This window comes from Vanellus vanellus, assembly GCF_965231255.1.
Source record: "Vanellus vanellus genome assembly, chromosome: 5".
NCBI classification, from domain to species: Eukaryota; Metazoa; Chordata; class Aves; order Charadriiformes; family Charadriidae; genus Vanellus; species Vanellus vanellus.
This window is the reverse complement of record NC_138910.1, coordinates 28,658,224-28,675,953: the sequence shown is the minus strand read 5'-3', so window position 1 is coordinate 28,675,953 and position 17,730 is coordinate 28,658,224.

Below are 17,730 nucleotides of genomic sequence, written 5' to 3'. Positions count from 1 at the left end.
AAGTTCAGGTAACAGAATGGGTAGAGAGATGTGTGTGGATAGGGAGAATGCATGAATTTGAGGTTAAGGAAAGATTCAACAGAGGAATGGGCTGCATTAGACTGCAGTTTTGAGTCCAGGGACCTCTGAAGTGGCAGGAAAAACCACACACCTTATAGTAAGCTTAACAAAAGGTTAAGCCATATGTATTTTTTGTAGAAGTAAATGAAAGAGGCAAAAATCTGTATCTGACTTTCAGATATTCTCAGATCTGTTGTTTGGCTCTAAGGTTTCTACTGACATCATGCCTCAGGCCAGCAAAAGTCATGCTGAGATAGGTCTATGGCAAGGCTTTTAGCTGAGGTTTTGCTTGGTGTCTTAGGGCTAATGCTTTGTTTACTATCAATGAAGACCTGAAATATGCTTAGAAATGAACCTGCTTCTCAACTCTTCCATCTTCCTTTACAAACAGACCCTTGCACAGAGGAAAGGAGTAATCTTTGCATTCTAAGTAAGCAAGTGACGTTAGCAGCTGTGTGTAAAACTCCCACTATCAAAATACCTTTTGCTGTATGTAAAGAAATAGGACTTTGTGGATGCTAGTTTCTAGGCATTCAAGCCAAATTAACTTGACATTGCATTTGGTATGGCTGTTGGAAAGGAGCAAGCTGGCCCTTGCAAGATGCCAAGGCCTCTGAGATGGTGTTTTGCTGAGGGTAGTACAGGATCTGTTTGCCTTCAGTTTCTCTGGCTGATTGTATAAAATGAGTGTGCAATTGTTCTATTGGGTAAGTGAGCAAACTTAATTAGTGTTTGATCTTCCTTCTGTCGCCATATTCACATTGTACCCCAGGTAGTTCAGCGCTTGATAGTTGTTTGCAAAATTTGGAAATGGGAAGGAATTTGTTTGCCCCTTGATATGTAAGCTGGTATCTAGGGATTTTATTACTCTTTCAAAGCGTTGGAGACTTGCCACAGCTAAAGCTGGGAGGTGATGGTCTGGCTAATAGTGTTAAGTCCCTCTGGCCCCTGACTGCTCCGCTTTCATATATGCAGAGTTAAACAATTCACCAGACTTAAATTCAGGAAGGAATTTACCCCATGGTAGCCTGGGACTGTGGTGGTTTTGTCCTTCTCTGTCCTTTCAGCTTGTATCCACAGGGGGCCTTCAATATAACAGATCCCCTGATGCAAAAGGCCCAGGCAGTGACTTGATCTCTTCTGCTCCTTTTCTGTAGCATAGGCTCCCTTACCACAGGCCTTAAGTTTGCTACTGTTCTAGGAATGTTCTTGTGTAGAGACTTAAAGTCTTAAAGACTCTTTCAGACTAAATATATAGTATGTGTTTATATTCTTTGGTCTGCCTAGGTTCTTAAAAGCTCTAACAGCCAGTAAGGATCTATGGATGTGTGTTCAGGCTTAGAACTGTTCCTCTTCTCAGCTGTCATTTAGGTTAGCTATGTTAGAGCTAGCATCTGTGGACTTGTACTATAGCTGTCTTTGTTTTGCAGATGCTCGAAGACACCAGTTGTTACTGCACCAGATGGCATCATAAAAGTGTTCTTCTTCCACCAAACTGACTTTTCACTCAAAGCCAGCCATCCCTTACTGTCCACTATCTTATTTCCAGTGATTAGTGAAGTTACCATACTCGCACTTCAAATCAGTCTCCTTTAGTTAAGAAGTTGTTTAATGAATGTTTAATGATTTCATTATGTTGCAGTGGTCAGCAGATCTGGATCTGCAGCATGGCTCCTGAAACTGATCAGTATACCTGGGGAAAAAAAAAAAAAAAAAAAAAAAAAAACCAAACCAAAAACAAACCCAAAAACAACGTGGTAGCAACCAAGGCTTAAGGACGTGTAGGTGTCAGTAGTCTCTGGTGATACATCTGAACTTAATTCCTTCTCAGCTGACAGGGTAATGTTGTCCCAAGAACGCCTGCTATAGCAACTTGGAGCCTCACTCCTCTTAGTTTGGGGAAGCAAGCAAATGAAGGGAAGTAACTAAAGGGAAATGGTCTTAGGAAAGCTCCAACTGCTGCCAGAGGTGGGATTCTTGCAAAATGTTAGCACCATGGCCTCCCAGAAGTTAGATGTTGGCCACAGCACAATGCCTGCTTCTGAGTGGGATGTGAAACCAAGGCTGTGCCATTCCCTGTGCCCTTGTGAATTCTCCAGGGACTCTGCTAGCCTAACTCCTGACACAGAAAGGGTACAGAGACCTGAATGATGGCTAGTGTTGTAAAACTTGAAAGCAGAGTTTTAAGGATCCTGCAGTGTTGTGTAAACAGTGTGCTGTTAAAGTACGCCTGAGACTTGTGGGGGCCCACTTGCACACTGAAGGGGCTGTAGACTCTTTAACATAATGGGTCTCTCTTCTGGTTTCTAACCCCAGACCCTAGGGAAAGTTGCTAATTCTCTGTGCAACGGAGGGTCAGCATGAGTTCAGGTCTACAAACAGTGTGAGGTCCTCGCTAAACAAAAGAGCATAGTGTAGGCCCTGAGCTGGAAATGGGAGCAATGCAGTCCTGTGCAGAACTCTGGACTTAATGACAAATGGCAGTGGGGATTATTGGGCACCAGGACTTTTTTTTTCATCATGATGTGAATAAGCAACTAAAAGATTTATTTTGGTATCATCTGTAGTATTACAAATGGTCACTGGCAGAAATAATTCTTATTAATAAAAATGGTAAATACTGTAAATGCCTTGTTTTGTCCTAAGTCAACTAGTGTCACAGCTGCAGGTTTGATTTGCGGTGCCTCTGTGATGATATTGTGGCTGTGAACTTGCCAGTCTATTCACAGGAGAACTACTTCTGAGAAGGACATTGCTTTTATGGGGCCATTCAAGATGTAAAGTACACCCTGTGATAAATTCAAGCATGGAGTTGGTCCCATGGATTCAGTTACAGGTGGATTTTTAGATTTTCATGACCATAAATGAAGAATGTATTTCATTTTTTTTCCTCCAAGGTCTGCAATAATATTTTTCTTCAAAGATGCTGTTTTTAAATTGATCTGAGACTGCAGATAAAAATTTGGCTTGGCAATTTAGATGCCAGTTTCTGTTGAGCTTGGGTGTTACCAGCTCATCTCCACTGACTTCAGGGGAATTACTCCTCCCAGTAAGGCAAGGCTCTGAAGCCCACTGTAGTCAAGACACTTTCTGACTCTGCTGGGTTTTAAATCAAAGGTTAAAAGCATTGCAAGAAAAGGGAGCCTAATCCATGTAGGCTGTGAAACTCCTTGGCCTTAATAAAGTACTAATGGCACTACCCATTGATGTATAGGTTAGGAAATATCCACTGTTGGCTGGAAGGATCCAACTTTGGCAGCCATGGCACCCCAGTTGGTGAATCACCTGTACTCACCAGGCCTCAGGAGATACTGCTGTTCTCAGAAGTGCTGCTGTTCATAGAAAACCCATCTTCTTTCAAGTACATTACAAGACCTGATGTCCCTGTAGTCAAAGTCATACTGGAGAGAAGGGCAGTTATCCACGAACTCAACATCCTGCCTCTGACAGCATTCCTCTCATAGATCTGTAGCTGGCTTTGCTCCTGGGGCTGCAAAGGCAAATCCAGACCTAGATACATAGAATGTCAAGTGGCAGTTCTAGGTGACTACAGCTTGCTAGGTGCAATACTGATGCTAGCAACACAACAATGAATAGCCACTAGTATGTGCAGAAAAGTCAGGAATAAATCTGACTGGGTCCTAATTTAAAGCAGCAGTGCTGTGAGTCCTCTCTGCTCCAGTCAGAGCAGAACTACAGTTTCTTTGAAAGAGTTGCAGTAGGGCAGGAAGCAGAAGTGGGGTCCTGCCAAGATCACCACACAACTGTACATGCAGATCAGTGATATACCTGGATTGCCACAGCAGTCACATGCCCTCAGTGTTCCTAGATGTTGATGTAATAACTGGATAACACTCTGGCTGGGACAGAGGGGAGTGTTTTCTGATCCTATTTTTGCTGCACAGCCTTAGCTGGGCAGGTTTTCTTGCTTTTCATCTAGTAAGATGATAAACTGCTTCAGGACTGTCTCTGACTCTGGTATCTAGCACAGCAAAGATTTGATACAGAAAAATACTTTCTGCTGTTGCATCGATGTGCAATGCGCAATACAGTTCTTGCAGGTGGTCAAGTGCAGTTGTATAGACACAAGAGTACTGCAGCTGTGCAAAGACCAACACCTTACTTGGTTGGGAAAAAAAACCCAAACACCACCAAACCCAACAATACTTTAATATCTACATTTGTGGAACCAAACTTTCCGGAGACTCTTGTTCTGAATCTGTAATCCTAATTTTAGGATTTTTTTTTCTACTCCCATGCTAATTCTCAGTTTCTCTGCTCCTTCTCAGATACTTCCCATCATTCTCCCAAGTTGATTTCCCTTCAGTCCATCTTGTTCCCACCCTCCTCATCTGTGACTTCTTTCTCTCTATAGCTTGAGAGGACACAAGAGTGTCTGCACTAGCTTTCAGCACTTGGATACAGAACTTGTCTTAGCTAAGTGAAGCCCAGAACTGCGTGTCAGTGGAAAAAAAAATAGCTGCATTATCCTATGCAGATGGAATGTATCTGGAAACTTGCTGTGATGGTCTATGAAGCTTCGACTGGACAGGGAAACTGTGAATTCTACATAAAGCTTATGACATGGATCGACCTAATTTTTCATGAACATTGGAAGGATGTATTCCAGTGTCAAGGCTATTCCTGGGCCAAATATCAGTTCCTCAGCTTTATGTGTGAGTATTGAAATCTTTCACATCTTGGCAGCCTCTCCCCTCTTAGTAAAACTTTTCCAGGGAATGAGTCTGGGAGGGAAAACCACAGATCTATTCTGGGCTGAAGTACTCAGAAAAAAAATCTACCATAAGGTAAATATGCCTTCCCTTGCAGCTCAAATACATGGTGGTGTCTCTGCAATGAGATGTGTCAGGTTGCTTCTGTAGTAGCGTAGTCACCACCTTTGCCGTCCTTGAAAGAAGACCATTGACTGGGACATGGGAGATGTTGTTTGGTTCTTGTCCTAAACTTTTTTGTGTAGATCATGTATAGCCAGAGAGGTTTTAGAAGACTGGTGAAGTGTTTTCATATATAGATAAAATAATAGATAAACATACTATTAAAATATTAATATAATAAACTTCCCCCCCCTCCTCCTTCAACCATTAACCAACCATTCATTTGGCTGAGAATCCCAACTGACTTATGCTACCCCTTTGGGACTCTAAACCCCATTAGGTGAACTTGGTAAATGTCCTTTCTACCACCCTCCTACACAGAGGTCTCTGGGGAAGTTGCTACTTGTGCCAGCACTGTCAAAATGGGTTGTAGTGCTCTGATTCTAATATAGGCAGTAACATACATGGAGACAATATGGAAAATTTCCTGCTGTGATGATACAAGACCTAATGGAGTCATTGAAGCCCATCCAGTGCTAGTAGTCAGGATATCCTCCCTTCCTCAGGAAGTACTGATGGTCTATGTAGTTGGGATGTTCACAGATCATCCAGCAGCCAGTTTCCACCTTGACAGAGTTGCAGCGCTTGAGATGGGCAGGCAGGTGGCTTCACAGGAGCAGCCTGGAAAGTCTCTATCCTCAAAGAAAGTGATCTGCAATAAAACAAAAGTAACCCAGTCACACTGGAAAATATTTGAAAGCTGGTTTTGTTTTGCCTAGATTGTTTTGTACAATCTAAAGACTGCAAGGTCCATAAGGATACTTCTTCTAGGCCCAAAGACTATCAAATCCTTTATGTCCATTTTTTATAGGACGCACAGTTCTTGGTGTCTTCATTTCTCTAGTACTAGAAATGACAGGTGGATGTCCCTTTGGGACTCTGGGAAGTGGGGGGCAACTTTTGTCATGATTTCATGCTGGAAATAGGTTGTCAGTAGCTTCATGACAAGTTTTTGGGAGCAGTTGGAGAAAGCGAAACCCAAATTGCTCTTTGACTGAAAGCTCCATGGATGACTTCTGTGTATCACTTTGTGCCCATCTCCTGCACCCAATCCTGGGCTCCTAGAAATCTTCTGCAATGTAGAATACAGACAAAGGAAGGAATAATTCTCCTACATTTGAATTATGCTGAAGCTTTCACCTCTCTTAATGACACAGGAGCAAAACAAGACTCTTGTGTCTAACCCAAGTTAATCTTTGAACACTCTAGGTCCTGTTGGGTAGCCTTGAAGAGCCTTTTTAAATCTGCACAGAGAAACGTTTCACTTGAGAGATGTACAGATTCTTGGAGCTCAGGTATGACTCACTGAGGCAAACTGCAACAGCATAGTAATTTCTTCAGCTGAAGAAACTTTAATTGCAGCTGAAGTTAAAGAAACCTTGTTGCTTAGGAAGAACACTGTAGTAAGTTTTCAGTCTGAGCTGATTAATCCCAAAGATGCTCAGGACTGTGTTCATTCTGGGCCCTTGTTTGATACAGCGTAGTGCAATTCTTAGTCAATTGATGCATTGCAGTGGTCTTTAGAAGTGTGGGGAATAGGCAGCCTCAAAGTCAGAGCTGTATTGAATTTATTGGAAGAGCAGGCTGAAGCTGATATACTCTGGGGCTATTTAGTAAAGTTATTCTGCTGATGATCATCTTTGGGTTCCAGCAGGAACTTTTTGTCTCAGTTTGTCTCCTTTGAGCAATGGGAAGTAACCCTGTTAACCAAATGGGAGTAAAAGTTTTGTGCTACCAGTGCTAGATCAGGCCTTTTAAGTGTTTTTCAGTCAACCTAGTAATTACAAGGCCTAAGTACAAACCAATGTTAAAATATCAAGGAAATGTTATCTATTTGAAACAAATAATAAAAAAAAAAATCCAAGACTTTTTCAAAGGAAAAAGATAAAACAGCACAGTTTTGAGTTATTCTTCTGAAGTTTTAAATATTTCTCTATAACTTGTTTTTTTTTTTTTTTTTCCAGGGACCATTCCTTTCTCTCCTGCTTGCCTTCCTTTTCTCTCCTTCCACACCCACCTTTGAACTAACCTTCACAAAATCTTACCACGTGCAGTGCCACATTTTCATATTGTTTGCTCATACTGCATGGACCAATAGTGGATCTTTTTGTCTTGCTGGCTTCTTGTTCAACCAAAACACTACATGTTTGTGCTTTCTTGCATGTGTCTTTCACTATGAATCTTGTATGGTGATTTCATGAAGCTAGAAAACTTCAGGGCCAAATCTTTATCTGGCCTGTTTTTACACAGCTCTAGTGCTTCTAATGGGTGATGTAAACGGTATTGCTGCTGTTAGCCTCTCTCAGAGGTGCTTCTTCAGCCAGGAAATTGTAGCCTTTAACACTGAAAGCAGACTGAGGGAAGAGTGGGAATTTAAGTCTAGGAGTTGCTTCTGAATACCTCCACGCTTTCTTTGGATCAAAAATAACTTCTTCCTGATGGCTAATGCTAAGAAAATTAAATTCACTTACAGAAACAACTTCTATGTGCAGGCCTGTGCTTGTGTCTCTCTAAGATCTTTGACAGGCTCTGAAGTATTACACTTTTTTTTTTTGTTGTTCTTTCTGTGATCATGCTTGCTTTGTGAAGCTGGCTTGTCTTTTGGGTTCATTATGGTCTTTCATGGTTTAATACAGTGGGCACTGGGCTTGGTGACAAAGTTTGGAACTTGAGAGACCAGAGTATGGGCAGTGATATGTTAATTCCTTCTTGTAGCTACAAATGTAGAGCAGCCATCATGGGTCAGACCAGGGGTCCAGCTAGTCAAGTACCTTGGCAGCAATGGTGACCATGAGTAGGCACTGAGGGAAGGGTAGATAAGAAGCAAGTACATATAATACTTCATTCAGACTTCAAGACCTCAAGTGTTTTTAGCTCAAGCAGTTTCCTGAGCAGGAGATTACTTCTCTCTGGTTAATAATCCTCAGTGGATTTGTCTTCCAAGTACTCATCCAGCTTCTCCTTGAATCCCACAGACTCTCCCCTCCCAGGACCTTATGCCACAGATGGGCTGTGTACTGCAGGAAGGTCTGTGGATTGAATTTAAACTCTGGAGCCAAAATATCTTGTTAGCCAAATGATATCCATGATCTGAGGAGTCCGGTTATTTACATCTGTTCCACCTGCCCTCAATTAGTATGCTGTTATGACAGCTGTTTTTACATGGAGATGGACTGCTTTTGCACCCCAGAAAAGCATTGGGATAATCTGCAAATAGCAGTGACTGTTTGTGTTGAGGAACATACCCTGCATGCCAGAAACTGTAGTGCCTGCTACCAAGCACAAAACAATCTACAGGAACCTAGAAGACTTGTTAGCGAAAACTTGGATGGTCTCTGTGAATTCCTAGTGCTCCTCTCCTCTAGCACCCTTGTTCTTAACGTCTGCTTGACATTCTCTGGGCATTTGCAAACAAAAGCAAGTAAAACCTCTCAGTGCTCCTTGAAAACTAGGAATTGCCACCATTCCTGTCTCAGGTGGAGAAATTTGGAGAAGTTTAGCCACCCCCAAACTCTAGGATGCAGCAGAATCAAAAATCCAGACATCTATCGCTCTGATCACTGGATAGTACATTTCTTTTCATTCTTGCTTTTGACCAAAGGAATGCCAGCATATAACTCTCACATCACTATGTAGCCATATTTCTCAATTGCGCTAATTGAACTAGATATTTGTCAGAGTACGTTAGCATACGTTAATTGCTGTCTGTGGAGCTGGTCTGCTTTTTCTTTGTTTTATTTTTGCTGAAGGCAAGTGAAATATTTTGGTTCCCTGTTTTAAGCATGCAAGTAAATACTGTGCTTGAACTTCTGTGTTATTTTGCAAACCTGGTTTAGCATGCTCACCTAAGCATGCCAACACACCTATTACACTATGCAGTTCCTATAAATGAACAATATTAGGCATTTGTGAACAAGAGGAAACACACTTTTTCACACCTTTGCCTTGAGAGCTGAATTGTTCATGCTTCATTTCTCTCTGGCTGAAGCATGGTGTTCTGCTATTGCAGAACTGGATACACTGAGTGAAGAAAGCTATAAGGACTCTACACTTATCATGCAGTTGTTACGTGATAATCTGACACTATGGACTTCAGACATGCAGGGTGATGGTGAAGAACAGAATAAAGAAGCGCTGCAGGATGTGGAAGATGAAAACCAGTGAGACACAAAGGCCAACAAGAGAACCCATCTCTGACCACCCTTCCCCTTCCCCACAAAAACCCTCAGTGTCACTCTGAGAACCACCAAATCTGACTTTTACATTGGGTCTCAGAATTTAGGTTCCTGCCCTGTTGGGTTTCTTTTTTTTTTTTTTTTTTTTTACACAGTTTGAAAGTTCTTTACACCAGACATTACACCAGACACTTGTAGCAGCTGAACAGCCTACTTTGTGCAGTAAAGGACAGTCAGGAGGGCAGAGATAGTGTCCCCTGTACAAAAGAAAGCACGAGAAGGGCAAAGAATAGTTCTATTTTCCTCTCAAGTGTTGTCAGGGAAAGGCTGGTGAGGATCAGTAACAGGCTATTACTGATGGGTCATGTGAGCGTGAAATAATGGCTAAATGAAGTCTCTGACATTAGCAAGTGGAGATGTGAGTTTTAAGCAGTCTACCTCATTGCTGTAGAAGTTGCTTGGTTGTATTCAAGGACTCCATTACCAGAATGTTTACTAGGCAAAACAAAATCAAAGCCTACCATTTAAAGCCCAGATGAAATTAAAACATTAAAATTAAACATATACTAGATAAGGTTGCAGAGTGTCCTAGTAGTTGTGTGCTCTTTGTACTGCTTTCTCTTTCCAAGTCTCCAGCACCTTGCAGAAGAATAGTATATTTGCCTAACTATGCCTGGGGGAAAAAAAAGTAATCTAGACTCTACTACCTAAATGAGAAGAGGTATGTTAAGATGTGAGATCCCTTACCTCTGTTTTGTTATATTTTATTATGGCTCTCATTCATTAATGCACAGAGTGCCTTCTGGCACAGGATTCAGTGATTAGCAGGCAGGCATATACATAATTACTTGAATGGTAATTAATCCTGCAATAGACTTTTTCCAGATGTAGCCCTGTTTCTAATCCACACTGGTACGCTTATTTCCTTTTGCATGCAGAATAGCCTGGCAATCAAGGGATTTGGATCAATCCCCTGCTGCAGCAGATCAGTGCATCTCTGAAGTTAGTAGAGGCAGTGCGATTGACACCAGCTAAACATCCATTTCATGAAGTACAGGTTCACTAAAAAATGCTGTATAAATGTGGTGTGATTTAAGGATGTAGAAAAATTCTTTCTGGAGGGATCAGCTGGGGTAAGACTGGAAAACTTTGCTGGACTGGTGGTAGCATGCAGCAGCTTGTTTGCATGATGAATTTGATACCAAATACAGTGTTCACCTTGTTCTGAGTTCCTCTGCATCTTTCTGTCCTTTTCCTCCTCAGTCGGTACACCAGATATAACTATTAATGGAACTTACTTTTCTGTTACACAGTACATGGTAATTTAAATAACTGTTAAAAGTCCAACTGCATATTGTTAACCCTGGTACATATAGAGCTGGAATTTATTCCTAGATCAAAACTTGTAAAACTGAAAGAATCAGACCTTCCCATTAATAGCTATATCCAGTGAAGTAATGACTGAAGAGCTTTACACTTACCACGGTTAGCAATATGCTAAATCATCTAACTGCCTTTTTCCACCTGGATGGAATTGCATTGTTTCACATAGAACCACAGGTCAAGGTTGCCACTGTTACATTCATAGCAGTGGCCCCAGAAGCTCTTGTCTTCATAAAAAAATGATCTGCAATATAAGCACTTGCAAAGACTTATACTCTATCCCAGTGTCCGTGTCAGAGCAGGGTACTGGCATACTGGGGCTTCTGCTTACCTTTCCCATTTTTGGCAGTTTGCTGAGGTGAAAGCTGTGATCAAACACTGTGCTTGCTTTTATATACCGTAGTCCTAATGCTGCATCTGCAAAAAGGAATACAAAAGGGCCCATTCTAAGCTGTGGGGAGATCTCACGTTTCGTCTTTATTGTAGTTATGGCATTTATTGCACTTACCATGTGGGACTTATTTTTCAGGGTTTTGGGCTGCATTTGCTGATGCTATGTGCAAGTGAATTATTGTGTAACTGTGGAGTGGACTACACTTACAGCTGATATCAACAGTTTTACGAGATGCACCTGACCCAGGGGGGGATGTGTGTATAAGGATGGTTCTTTACAGAACCTCCTTTGTCTGAAAGCTATCAAACTTGGCAGACCTGAGCAGTTTCTGGTGTAGGTCTGTTCCTCTCCTTCCCCACTCTGTGTCAATTACCTCTTGCCTAAGTTTGTCTTATGGCAATCCTTCCTTTTGTGACAGCAGATGAACTTTGCTTCGATTTCAATACTTCGTCACCCGCTTTATCCTGGGAACAGGAAAAGTCTCAATCTCACATGGTGTTGTTAGCTTTTGCCTACTAATCTCTTCTATTGTGTGCAGTTTTTAACACGGAGTGTTAGAAGGAAATAGTGATTAAAAGCTTCAGTCCCTTCCTGGTGTGTGGTTAACTGCTGCATCCCTGAAGACTAAAATTGAAATTAAATGGTTCTTATTAGATGTTTATCAGTGCATCTGAATTACTGGCTAACATTGTAAATCAGTTTGGGCCAGTTGATTCAATTTTTTCCCTTTGAAAGTCTGTTTTAAAAATTCAAAGGGAGCAAGCTGCATTAAATTCAAGTTGCTCTCTATCAGGAATCATGAAGGATTGTTGTTTAATTCTAAAGCAGAGTGCTTTAACAGTAAAGCACAGCTAGTAGGTTATGGAAAACTGCTTTCCTTTGCTTTGGAACTTCTCTGTCATTTTTTTCTTGTTTGGTGCAGGGCTGGAACAAACCTTGACTTGTTCTATTCTGATTATCATTTTCTTGCACCTAAATCTTAGACTCTTAAAAACAAGCTGCTTCATGGAATATGCAAAGCTGGTTATACAAATGTCTTATATCACCAGTAGGTGAGGCTTCAGATCAAAAGAAACTACTGCACTCCAAAACCAGATTTATAATCTTATGTATTTGGACAAACTCATTCAAGCATGTAAAGACCTTGTCAACATAATTCATCAGTTAACTTGGCAGACAGATGAACACCTTTGTAGATCTAAGTTATTTCAAAGACCTCTGTTTGCCACTACATAGTCTCCACCTCCAGTGGAACAAATGAGTGTTTGTGGCTGTAAGGAGGGAGAGCAGGGCAAGGTTTGAGAGACTTAGTGGAGTGTGGCTTTGCTTACAAGGTTTCAAGCCAAAGAAAAGGGCTTTCAGTGCTGTAGCAAGAAGGGAAAGAGAAAGACAAGAGTGTTTTCTGGGGATACAGATAGGGGGAATGTGAAACCTCCACCTTCACATCCTTTCATGACAAATCACTTCACTGATTTTGTTTTTAACTGTATCCTTATTAAATGACAGGGGTTAATGTGCACTCACCATCTCCAAACAGGTTAGACACCCTTCTGTCCTCTTTAGTATATTCAGCCCTATTCTTCTGAGCTCTCTGGGTCGCTCAGACCATCTGCTTTCACCCTGTTGGATTTCCTTGTCATGATGTTTGCTTGACTGTTGTACTTGACTTGATGTATTGTTGCTATTACTATACACTGTTCAGGGCTTGATTTTTGTCTGCTGGCTGGCTGGGTTGCTGACCTGGGCTCGATGGAACTGGGAACATGCAGTGTGGACATGCAAGAAATACTTAATACAGAAAGTTAGTGCAAAGTTGTCACGGTGCTTTAATGTCACATCTGACTATTTCGAAGTGTAATCCCTTGTGTACAGAATCATAGAATCATTTTGATTGAAAAGACCCTTAAGATCGAGTCCAACCATATGGCAAACTGGCGGGTAGATCTTTGGGATGATGAATGATGCAGAGAAACAGTTATTGCTGCATGGATTGCACACAAGTTCTTTGAACAATGGATGTTAATGCAAGTCCCCATGAAAGGCCATGAAGTGTGGCCCTGGATGTCTTTGACAACCACACCACATACTTGCTTCACATAAATGGACTATGTGTTTAGCACTGGCAATGGGAATACCTGTGTGCAAATACCTGGCAGATCACTTCCATAACAGCACCTTACCTGGTGACAGCCTGCACAGATTTTGGCAGTTGGTGTTCTCTCTGATTCTGCTATGCTGCAAACTCCTTTTGGAACCAGTCTGGGTTAGTTCCTGTTTAAGCACCTCTAACCATTCTTAGATACAGAAAACGCAGCAGAGACACTCGATCATTTAACTATGGCTCCATGAGGAGAGTCAGCATCCTTTACATTGGAGGTGATTTGAGACAGCCAGCATGGCTTCACCAAGGGCAAGTCCTGCCTGACCAACCTAGTGGCCTTCTATGATGGAGTGACTATATCAGTGAATGAGGGAAGAGCTACGCATGTCGTCTATCTGGAATTCTCTAAGGTCTTTGACACAGTCCCCCACAACATCCTTCTCTCTATATTGGAGAGATATGGATTGGGTGCACTGTTCGGTGGATGAGGAATTGGTTGGATGGTTGTATCCTGAGGGTAGTCATCAATGGCTTAATGTCCAGATGGAAATTGGCGACAAGTGGTGTCCCTCAGGGGTCTGTACTGGGACCAGTAGTGTTTAATATCTTCATCAATGACATGGAGAGTGGGATCAAGTGCACCCTCATCAAGTTTGTGGACAACACCAAGCTGAGCGGTGGGGTTGACACGCCTGAGGGATGGGATGCCATCCAGAGGGACCTGGACAGGCTCGAGAAGTGGGCCTATGTGAACCTCATGAGGTTCAACAAGGCCAAGTGCAGGATCCTGCACTTGGGTCAAGGCAACCCCCGGTATCAATACAGGCTGGGGGATGAAGGGATTGAGAGTAGCCTGGCGAAAAGGACTTGAGATAAAAAGCTGGACATGAGCTGACAATGTGCACTTGCAGCCCAGAAAGCCAAGTGTATCCTGAGCTGCATCAAGAGAAATGTGGCCAGCAGGTCGAGGGAGGTTGATTCTGCCCATCTACTCTTCTCTGGTGAGACCCCACCTGGAGTACTGCATCCAGCTCTGGAATCCTCAGCACAGGAAAGACATGGACCTGTTGGAGTGGGTCCAGAGGAGGGCCACAAAAATGATCAGAGAGTTGGAGCACCTCTCCTATGAGGACAGGCTGAGAGAGTTGGGGTTCTTCAGCCTGGAGAAGAGAAGGCTCCAGGGAGACCTTATTGCAGTTTTCAGTACTTAAAGGGGGCTTATAAGGAAGATGGGGACAGTCTTTTTTAGCAGATCTGTTGCGATCGGACAAGGAGTAATGGTTTTAAGCTAAAAGAGGGAAGATTTATTATACTAGGTATAAGGAAGACATTTTTTACGCTGAGGGTGGTGAAACACTGGAACAGGTTGCCCAGAGAGGCGGTAGATGCCCCATCCCTGGAATTCAAGGTCAGGTTGGACGGGGTTCTGAGCAACCTGATCTAGTTGAAGATGTCCCCTGCTCATTGCAGGGTGTTTGGACTAGACAACCTTTAAAGGTCCCTTCCAACCCAAACTATTCTATGATTCTAAGATTGTTTTAGAGAGATGGAGTAGAGCGGAATTTGTCATTGCTTTGACTCTGGTATTTGCTCTTGCTGTTGGCTGCCTCTTGAAGACATATAGTGCTATGCACTTAATACATTAGATTCCACCCTGACAAAATCAATTCTTTTCAGAACAGATTGGTTTTTTGTCCTACAGATAAACAAACCAATCTCTTGCACAAAATGGGTATTTTGTCATTCCAAAATGGATGCTAGGTGTTTCCACCTGACATTTGACTAGGAAAAGACTCTTCACCAAAATGAGTGAGAATTTTTAGGAATAGCTAGAGAATCAGTAGTGACATGTCTGAAATCAGGATTACTGTAGCAGAAATGAGAGGGGAAATTGGGGCTTGATTGCATGAGCAGTGCTCTAGTAATTCTGACTATGGTCTAAAGACTCTGACTCACAAGCTTGTGTGGGGCAATTTAAGAAGTTAGCACCTCTGGTCCTGCAGGCAGTATGTCTGTGCCTCAGCTGCTGTGTTATTCACAGCCAAGAGTGCTAGTGTTTCAGTGACATAAACTGGGCTGTGAATTGCAGCAACAATTTGTCACGATGACTTCTGCTACTGGAGTCAGTCTCTGGGGTACAATGTGCAGCTCTTAAATTGCCAAAGGGAAAGTAGATGATGCCCTGTTCAGTTCCCCACTTGCTACACAAGGCCTCAGTACCACGCTTTCAGGTACTTAGAAACAACAGGCCCAGAATGGTCTCTACATTTCCCCTTGTGGATAGTATTGCAGTGCAGTAGTAGGTGACAACTGGTGGTAAGTATGCACATATGAGGTCTCTTCTGGGTCCTGTAGAACAAATTCATGACTCTGCATCTCATCTGAGCTCTGAACTATGTCCATTGTTTTTTGTGCGGCTATGAAGAGAGTCTGAAGTTGTCCTGGCTAATTGGTCTAGTCACAGCAAAGCCTTTTTTTTTAGTCAGGAGACAATATAGCTTAGGAAAGGAGGAAATTTCAGACAAGGTGGCAGAAGGCTATCATTCACCAATCCCATTGTGCACACATCTACAAGCACCTTTCAGCTCCCTGATTTTGCCTGTCTGAAAATATGAACATGTGAACAGCAAACCACCTAATCTGCTGGGCTTGATTTTTGTGTGCAGTCAGACACCAGCTGGCCGAGAGGGGAGACAGTATCAAAGGGGCAGGTACTTGCACTCTGAAAATGAAACAGTTTTAATGCCTATCAGCATAGTAGGATTTCTGTTGCTTACTCCTCTTAACTCCACCAGCCTTATCTATAAAAACCAGGAAGTATTAGCCAATTAAAAGCGAAGACCATGGCAGTACTCTAATAGCAAAGACAACACTAGAATAACACAGCTAATCATCTATTTGTTAAAGTCTTACTGTTTATTTTATTGCAGGTCAGTGAACAAAAATCAGTCATGAGATGCTAATCTCTCTCTCTAGCTGTTTAACCACCCCCTCACCATTGTTCTCCTACTCATGTGCTCAGCAGCAATATCCCCTCCTCCCCTCTTGTAATGACCTCATTTCAAAGTACAATTTCTCTCTGCTTTGGCTTTCAAGGGGTCAGACTGATGCTGTTTGAGTTGGAATGAAATTTGCTTAGGGCCTGGCATTGGCTGCTGCCTACTGCTCTACTGAATTTGTTTGCAAGAACAGAAGTCTCTGTTTAGAAGCTAATGATGCTCAGAGCTCCAGGAATGAGCCTGTGCTGAATGTGACAGGGCAAGCCTGTCCCGACAGTGAACACAGGCCATAGAGAAGTAGGAATTGCTAAATGGGATTGGATAGTGCATTCCAGCAATCCCGCTTCCTACAGAGTGAACTAACCAGGCCAAAACCAGCTGATGCTGCAGAAATTCATGGCTACAGAGTTCCTGTGTAAGGGAAGGTGATAGTGATCTTAAGTCCTCTCTAGCCTTCTCATCTGACTCCCTTAGGCCTTGAATGGCTCCCATGGCTTGAAAGGAAAGCATGGTATGGCTGAGAAGCCCCATCAATATCAGCACAAAGACTCACCAGTTAATCTTTAATTACTGAATGTACCAAGCTGTGGTTAGGTCTTTCCCCATGGACAGCTCAGAATTGAAAGGACAGGTGTTTACAGCAACTACATTTTATTTTAGACTAATTTTAACTTGAAATTTGTGATATGTTAAAAAAAAAAAGGCTGTGAACCTGGTGAGTTGAAAGCAAGCTTTGAGTCCATGAGGAATTCTAAAAGACCCTTTGAATCCCTGATTAAGTTTAACCATTCCCGGACTTTCTTGTGTAGTGCTGTCTTTTGGCATCTCCATAAATAGGCTCAGTGACAGAATCAGTGGGCAGAAGAAGAAAAACTGTTTTGCTTCACAACTGTTTATTGTTTTTTTCCTTTAGCAGATATTTTGCATTAGAGTACAGGACCATCTTCAAGGCATGGGTTAATGCAGCTGTACAATATGTGACCATACTTTGGATGGATGTCTATCCCTTGGCTAGAAGTAGTTGGCAATCTCAGTTTTTATAATTTTTGTATGTAAAGAGCTCTAATGGAGTCTTTCTGCCCTGCAGTTAAAGTTAAACACACCTTTCAGCAGTGAACACTTCTGCTACCCCATTGAGCCCTGAAACTTCTTTGGACCTGCTTGAGGGTAGGAAGGTTCTACAGAGGGATTAATCTGGACAGGCTGGATCAATGGGCTGAGGCCAATGGTATGAGGTTAAACAAGGCCAAGTGCTAGGTCCTGCACTTAGGTGACAACAACCCCATGCAACGCTACAGGCTTGGAGAAGAGTAGCTGGAAAGCTGCCCAGCAGAAAAGGACCTGGGGATGTTGGTAGACAGCAGGCTGAATATGAGTCAGCAGTGTTCCCAGCTAGCCAAGAAGGCCAACGACATCCTAGCCTGTATCAGGAAGAGTGTGGTAAGAAGGACTAGGGAAGTGATTGTCCCCCTGTACTAGACACTGGTAAGGTCCCACCTCAAATACTGTGTTCAGTTTTGGGCCCCTCACTACAAGAAAGACGTTGAGATTCTGGAGTGTGTCCAGAGAAGGGCAATGCAGCTGGTGAGGGGTCTGGAGAACAAATCTTATGAGGATTGGCTGAGGAAACGGGTTGTTTAGTCTGGAGAAAAGGAGGCTCAGGGGAGACCTTATCACTCTCTACAATTACCTGAAAGGAGGTTGTAACAAGGTGGGGGTCAAC